Genomic DNA, 8,220 nt, shown 5'->3' on the forward strand with positions numbered 1-8,220 from the left:
ACAACGGAGAGGGTGAGGCCGAGCCGCTGGAGCCGGAGGCCGAAGTCGAGCGGGCCGGGCATCCGGAGAAGGAAGCCGATCAGGAGGCGGAGGCGAGGCCGGCAGGATGCGAGGCCGAGGCTGAGGTAGCTCAGGAAAAAGGAGCTGAACCAGACCGAGGAGCCGGAGACGAAGCTGGCGGAGTATGATTTCGTCTCCCTTCTCTTAGTCTAGTTTTCTTCCTTGTAAAAATGGCCTTGAAGCCCTCCTAGTGTAAAAAATTTTCCTTGTGGATGAAAAATTCTCTACACTTGTCTTCGTATAGCTTTTCGTACTCGCCTTTATTCCTGTTGTATTTTACTATCTGCTCGGTACAGCTGCCGAACTAACATAGCTGCTTTGCACTCAAGGAGATGGAGATACTTCACTGGAAACGGCTGTACTCTTCGGCTTTAGACGAAGCTGAGAAAAGAGCTATAGCCGATCAGACGAAGAATGACGAGCTTCTGGCTCGTTTAGTGAAGCTGGAGGCCGATAATAAGGACTTAGAGTCCGATAAGAATGATCTGGAGGCCGAGCTGAATACGACCATTGCTGAGAGGACTGCGTACGAGGATTACATCCGTGTGCGCGGGGGAGTGACCATATCAGATGTTCAGAGTCGAGTTGACGAACTGTGGGAGAATATCATGTACTCCGGAGGAACAATGCGCTGGAGAGCTCGGCTTGCCAACAAGTCGTGAAATCATTGCGGCGCTGGGCTTCTCGGTACGACATAGTTCTTTCCCGGCGTCCCTCAATTGAGAGATTCCTCAGGCATTTCCCGCCAACAGATGCTAGTACTCCAGCTCAAACCTCTGATTCACTTGCTCAAAACCCTACTCCAAGTCAGCAACGAACTCAGGGACAACCGGAGACGTCAAGTCGAGGACGGACTGAAGTTCGCAGAGGAGCTGTGGTTATGAGTGAGCAAGATCGGCAAATGCTTCGTGAAGAGACTCTTCGCCGCCGAGGTGCTAGGGCTTCCCGGGCTCAGAGAAGAGGTGGCAGGTCGATTAGAGCATCTCGTCGACCTGCTTATTCTGCGGCTGCCTGGAACGCCCGAACTCAGCTTCACGAGGATTTTGTGAATAGATGGCTCAACTTTAGCAACCCTGGACAGTAGAATAGTCCTTTGTAATAGCGTAACGCCATCTCGTAGGGTAGCGGAGTTGTGTGCCGAACAAGATTTGAAAAATGAAATTTTGTTTTCGCTTCTAATACTGTATTTACAGCTTAGCGAAAAAATTTCATCGTACTTGTCCTCGGTCTTATGAAGTAAACTTCTTTGACCGGACTTGGTCCTTGGTCTGATGAAATAAACATCTTTGACCGGACTCGTCTTTGGTCTGATGAAATAAACATCTTTGACCGGACTCGTCTTTGTGTTCTAATTTGGCGATTTTCGTCGCCGGGATCGAACTTTCCCTTGTCCTAATTCGGCGAGTTTTATCGCGTGGATCGGACTTTCCCAGTTAACCGAAGTGGTCTTATGCAGTAAACCTCTTTGACTAGACATGGTCGTCCTCGGTCTTATGAGGTAAACTTCTTTGACCGAACTTGGTCGTCCTAATTCGGCGAGGTTTATCGCGTGGATCGGACTTTCCCTTATTGCAGTTCGTTTCAGACGAAGTGCTTATTTCTTAAGCCGAATTGTGGTCTTGTATCCTCCTGAGAAGCTTGGACTCACAATCGTGGCTTATTGCAGTTCGTTTCAGACGAACTGCTTGTTAAGCTGAATTGTGGTCTTGTATCCTCCTTGGAAGCTTGGACTCACAGTCGTTGGCTTGTTGCAGTTCGTTTCAGACGGACTGCTTGTTAAGCTGAATTGTGGTCTTGTATCCTCCTTAGAAGCTTGGACTCACAATCGTTGGCTTATTGCAGTTCGTTTCAGACGAACTGCTTGTTTAAGCTGAATTGTGGTCTTGTATCCTCTTTAGAAGCTCTGACTCACAATCGTTGGCTTGTATATGTTCTAAGAAGGGGATCAGCCTTCGAAGAACAAGATACCTCAGTAACATTTGTAAGAGACGACACGCACATAGACAGACAAAACGCACAGAGACAAACAAAGACCAAGCAAACCAAAGAAAGCACATTGACCGAACAGGACTCAAGACTGACTGACCGGACTGTCTCTTACAAATGGAACTTTTTGAGGTTGGAAACGTACCATGTTCGGGGTACTTGTGCTCCTGACACGTGAGTCAATTTGTAAGACCCTTTGCCGAGGACTTCTGACACCCGATATGGACCTTCCCATGTGGGTTCGAGTTCGCCCAGCTTTTCTGCTCGGCTTACTTCGTTGTTTCTCAAGACGAGATCTCCCACTTGAAATTGCAGCTTTTTCACCCTTTGGTTATAATACCGGGCTACTTGCTCCTTGTACTTGGCTGCTTTTATGCAGGCCAATTCTCTTCTTTCTTCGGCAAGATCTAGTTCGGCTCTCAGTCCGTCACCATTCATTTCTGAGGAGAAATTGAGTTCGGGGACTGGGTATGCCGATCTAAACCGGAATCACGGCTTCAGTGCCGTACACCATTGAGTTCGGCTCCGGTGTGACTTCGGTCATTTCGCCTGCCTCTGACTCCGGCTGCTGTGATTGCTATGCTTGATGGTGCCGAGCTGATTGCTCGGCACTTTTTAAGCGCAATCTGCAAACTCTTGCTCTTTTTTGATCACCTCGGATGACCGCTATCCCTCCTTTGGTGGGGAAGGTGTTCGGCGAGGAAGCCTCTGATCGCTATGATCGGGCTTCTTTTTGTCTTCTCTAGATGAGCTGTCTAAAGACCGTTTTCGACGGTCTGCCTCATCGGCACGAGAAAACTTGTCCGCAATGTCCCACATCTCTTGAGCTGTTTGCGGACTGCATTCCACGAGCTTTCTGTAGAGAGCTCCGGGCAGGATTCCATTTTGGAATGCCGAAATGACAAGTAGATCATTGAGATTATCTACTTGTAGGCATTCCTTATGGAATCTCGTCAGGAAGTCGCTGATCTTTTCGTCGCGACCTTGACGTATAGAAAGCAGCTGAGCCGAAGTAATCCGGGCTTCCGCTTTCTGAAAAACCTCCTGTGGAAAGCATCCATTAGATCTCGGTAGGATCTAATGCTGCCTTGAGGAAGGCTGTCGAACCACCTTCTGGCGTTCCCGATGAGCAGCTCGGGAACAGCTTGCACATATGGACCTCATTGAGACCCTGGTTCGCCATATTATACTGATAGCGTCCCAGGAAGTCATGAGGATCCACCAACCCGTCATAAGTCATTGACGGAGTTCGGTAGTTCTGTGGCAAGGAAGTTCGGGTGATATCGTCCGAGAACGGAGTCTTCAATGCTCCGTACATGGCGAACCCGACACCTCTTCGGTATGGAGGAGATGGAGTTCTCCTGTGATTCCGGTACCGAGGAGGAACAGGAACATGTCGGGGTTGAGGATTCTTCTTCCTGGAAGACACGGCACTACTGCGGTAGCGACTTTCATGTCCGGATGAGGAAGGAGAATCCACCGTTTTCGTCTTCGGCTCTTGGCTCTTTTGCAGGAAGGCTAAGAACTCATCCTGCTTCTCAGCCAAGAACAGCTTGACAGCCTCATTCAAATCAGGCTGCTGGGAAGACTCGGTGTGTGGACCTTTTGAGCGGCTTGTTCCTTCATCGTGAAAACTGGAAGTAGATGTCTCCGAGGCTGTTTTCCGGACCTGCGGGCTGGACTAGCTTCCTCATGGTTTTCACGAACGGTATTACGGGTAGTGTGTGATCTGGTATGCATTTTTTTGGGGTGGAAAAAGGGTCAAAAATTCGCTTTATCACAAATTTTGGTTCTCTGCTTCCCACAGACGGCGCCAGTGATGGATCCGCGAATTTCTGATGTTTGTAATGCTGGTAGAGAATGAAATGCAGATCACGACACAGAGATTTTACGTGGTTCGATTTACTGAAGTAAATCTACGTCCACGGGAAGAAGGGAGGGCAAAGATTGTATTGGCTTGATCTGGGATTACAGCTTACAAATTGCTTAGTTTTACAAGCATGAGGGCGTTGATCAATGTTTAATATGTATGAGTCCTCGTTTTCATGCCAGAATACATATTCCTGCAAAGGAGACTGAGATTAGAAACTGTACAATTTGAAAGCTGCTCGCCAATATCACACGAGATTTATGATACTGTGGATCATGAAGTCATCTCTCCATACTTGTTCACGAGGTAAACTCTATTTCCGGAAGGTTGTGGTTGCTATCTATATCTATGCATTTTGTAAGCTTGGTAGCGACAGGAGAGGTGAGGATTTGCAGATTTGTGTCACATATATACTGCATTTTAAAGCAAGTGTCATAAGATTCATTTCATATTTTGTCCTATGCATGCGTTTGTTGAAGATTGTGTCTGTGTACTGTCACGTCAGCGTGGCTGAGTTATAGCCAAATATTTGGATTTGATCTTCCCTACCGAGGAGTATGCTGATGGCTGATACATTTATACTGTCAAGTTATTTTAACGTTTTGTTCTTTAAAATTCTTATTAGGTGATTTTGTCTTCACTAGAGCAAGGAATTCGGGAGGCTAGGATTTTACTGCATGAGTGGCTTGTAAATCTTGTCGCTCAGTATAATGATTCTTTCAAGCTTGTGAAAATGGAAGAGGAAGTTTAACAACTTCCCGTGTTGATGTTGCCTTCAGTCAATTCCCTCAGCTGCAATCTTTGCCCCGCTTAATTTTTGCCTTTGCTACGGAATCCTCTTCTTCGGTTTCATGAAGAAGGTGTTCATCCAGACTATCGGATATATCTTCAGTGTTTGTTCAGGTATGCAGGACATAATCATTTTGCATCAACCTTCAGTGGTTGTATAATGGCGCCATCAAGCTTTTTAAAACTCACAACTCTTTTAATGCAGTGCCCTGGAACCTTCTTCACTTAGCCGTGCTGTATATCCTTCACTGTGTCGTATGAATCTCCAGAAAACAAGCATACCCTCGCCATTCCCTGAGCCGCGCTGCACTACTAACAAGTGGCAGCCCAATTTTTTTCCTCGATGCTTTCACACTATGCTCATTGTGTTCTATTCCTCCACAGCTGACGCTTCCCCTTCCTTTCCCTCCGCCCCAGGATTGTAAGTGAACGTTCATTTGTTTTTTCTCTCTCTCTCTCTCTCTCTCTCTATCCCCTCCCTTTTAGAATTACGATTGCATTCACATTTGCTAATAAAAGATACCTAACCAGGCCTTTGAGAAGAAACATCAACAAACTGAAGCAAGAGCGGAGTATTACTCCTAAACTGATTTTATAAGAGGGGGGAAGGACGATGCGACGGTGTTCGAGAACTATCTTATCGAGGAACAGGACGTGGAAGGAAGTGGGTTCACTAGTGTTATGTTTCGTCTCCTTCCTCGACGAGATCACCCAAGATGTGCTAGAATACATCAACAAACCAAATGGTAAATAGTGTTAGAATACAGGAGTTGGAATACAAAGTTGGTAATTGTGGATACAGAAGGTTAGTTCCCAAATAGAGAAGCAGAATCGTCGTCGTCCATGGGAATTATGTTGTTAATCATGTATTGACTTTACTGTAATGCTTTGTTTATTTTTCAGGTTCTGTATTGCTTTGTAATATTAGACCGTGGAAGGAGTTGATTATTTGGGGATTCCAGATTCCAATTTCTTTTCTCCTTTGAATAATTGTGGATAAATGGCTTGCACCCCTCAGCGCCAAAAACCTTCCAAGGAACATAAAACTCTTAAGTCTATGACTTGATTGACCAACAAAATTTGATATGGAAAGGAGACAATATACAAACTTTTTAACAAGGATGAAGCGGATCATATTTGTGCTAAACCACTTAGCAATCGCATACTGGATGATAAACGAATATGGGGATATGATAAGAAATGAATATATTCGGTCAGGACAGTGTATCATTTGACAGGTACATTTCTTGGGAAAAGTCAAGAATATAAAGCCTCCTCAAGTAGACTGGAAAATGGCTAGAAAAGATTGTGGCATTCTAAAGTTACACCAAGAATTCGACACTCCTTATGGAGAGCATGTGTAAACAGCTTGCCCACTAAGGGAAATCTTTATTGTCGAGGCATTGATGCAGAAACTGTTTGTGAGATTTGTGGCTTGAGTTGTGAGTCAAGTGATCATCTATTGCTACTGTACTGAAGTGGTTAATGTCTAGAGATATGACCCTCTTCGCTTGGACCCTCATCTCCTTAATAGCTCTTCTTTTAAGCAAGTGGTTTGGTCTCTTTTGGAAAAATTACCCCATGAAGCCTTTGCACTTTTTGCTTGTACTGCATGGAATATTTGGAAGAGAAGAAATGAATTTTACTTTGACCAAAAAGTTTTTAACTGGGAAGAAATTCTTTTATTGGCGCACAAAAATTGGATGGAAATGCTTGACACTTTTGAAAAGAATGCTGGAAATAAATTGAACATTGCAGTATGCATAAATGGGAACCTCCTCCATCGGGCACTCTTATGATGAATAGTGATATAAATGTTCTCCAGAATGGTCGAGTTGGATTGGGTGTGATCCTTTAGAGATGAAAGGGGGCGGTTGTCTTCGCTTGTAAGACTGAACTTCGAGTGGCTGGGCCAACGACATTGATGGAAGGTATCGCAATTCGGTATGGTTTGAATATGACCCTTTTGCAGAATATCTCTAAGGTATATGTGCAATGTGATAACCAAAATTTGATTAGGGGACTACGTGGTGATGTGGATCTTGACCCTTACAGTGAGGTTGTGGAAGATGACATCTTGGCTATTGCTAAAAGGGGTTGGCGTCATCGATTTTCAATTCATCCATAGAGCTTGTAATCGTGTTGCCCACTTATTTTCCAGAAGTCCAAACTTTATAGGGGCAAACTTTATTCCAAAAGTATTTTGTCTCTTGTATCTGAAAAAACATCTTAAATTATAAAATTACCTTATTTTCTCAAAAAAGAAATAAAAATAATTGTACTCTTTTGAAGAGAGGATTTTGCACGTGTGTCGGTGCACGTGTTCCTCCTTTCAACAAGATTTATACTTCCCTCAAATGCAACGAATATTACTAAGTATAAACGGCAAGAACGGGGTCGAACCACAGAGACTAGGGACCTACTCGAGATTGTTTCTACGACACAATCGGAAAAGTGATCGGCTGCTGCCACGCATTCATTAAGGGCTGAGTTTTAACTACTAGACCTGAGAATATAAACCTAATCTATTCTATCTACTGGATCCAGAGAACTGAAGGTGCTTCAAATGTAATTGCAATCGTGATTTGAAACTGAAAATTAACTTTAGATCATTCACCAAATTTCCTGGGTCAAGCAAATAAGTTTCCTAAAACAGCCAGACAGCAGAGCAAGCATAAGAAAGCAGAAAAGATTTCCCTAAATAGCTACTGACAAGAAAGCTGCAACTAAACAAACTAAAGCAGATCTGATTTTAACTACCAGCAAACTTCATCTTCTTCATGAATTCAACGGGAAATACAGAACAAAACAGAGCATTAAACACCATGAAAACAGAGCAATCTCAGATCTAAATTTAAACATGAAATTAAAGCCTAAACTAACAGATCTACGCTACTGGGTCTAGCAGAAAGCGGAATAAAAACAGATTAACCTTGCATGCATCACCTAAACTAACAGATCTCAGAAATCGAGAACGTGAATAACTAGATCTCAACCTCTAAACTACTGGAAATCATGTAAACATCATGGATCTAAACATTTAAGCCACCAATTGCGAAAAGCATCCAAGAAACATGAGTAAATAGCATCATCAACATGAAAATAAACACCAAAGCTTCATAAAACCAGAAATAGGTCGAGATCCAAAGGCGGAGTCGTCAATTCCTCCGATGAAACTCGAGATCTAACTACATCGTCTCAAAGCGGTAAAGAGAAGCAAGTATCCAACGTCGGAGTCGTCAATTCCCCCGTCGAAACCATTGAACTAAGCTAAGAAATCAGCAACTAAACTAAACTAAGCTAAGAAAGCGGTGGCGTTAAGCGCCTATGAGAGTTTTTCTACCTAAACTACGAGAATGGTAGCGTTAAGCGCTACCGAGAACTTCCTACCTAACTACCATAGTGTTAAGCTCTTATGAGAGTTTCCTACCTAAACTACGAGAATGGTAGCGTTAAGCGCTACCGAGAACTTCCTACCTAACTACCATAGCGTAAACGCTGCCTTCTTCATTCAT

Source organism: Salvia splendens, chromosome 7, assembly GCF_004379255.2.
Source record: "Salvia splendens isolate huo1 chromosome 7, SspV2, whole genome shotgun sequence".
NCBI lineage: Eukaryota > Viridiplantae > Streptophyta > Magnoliopsida > Lamiales > Lamiaceae > Salvia > Salvia splendens.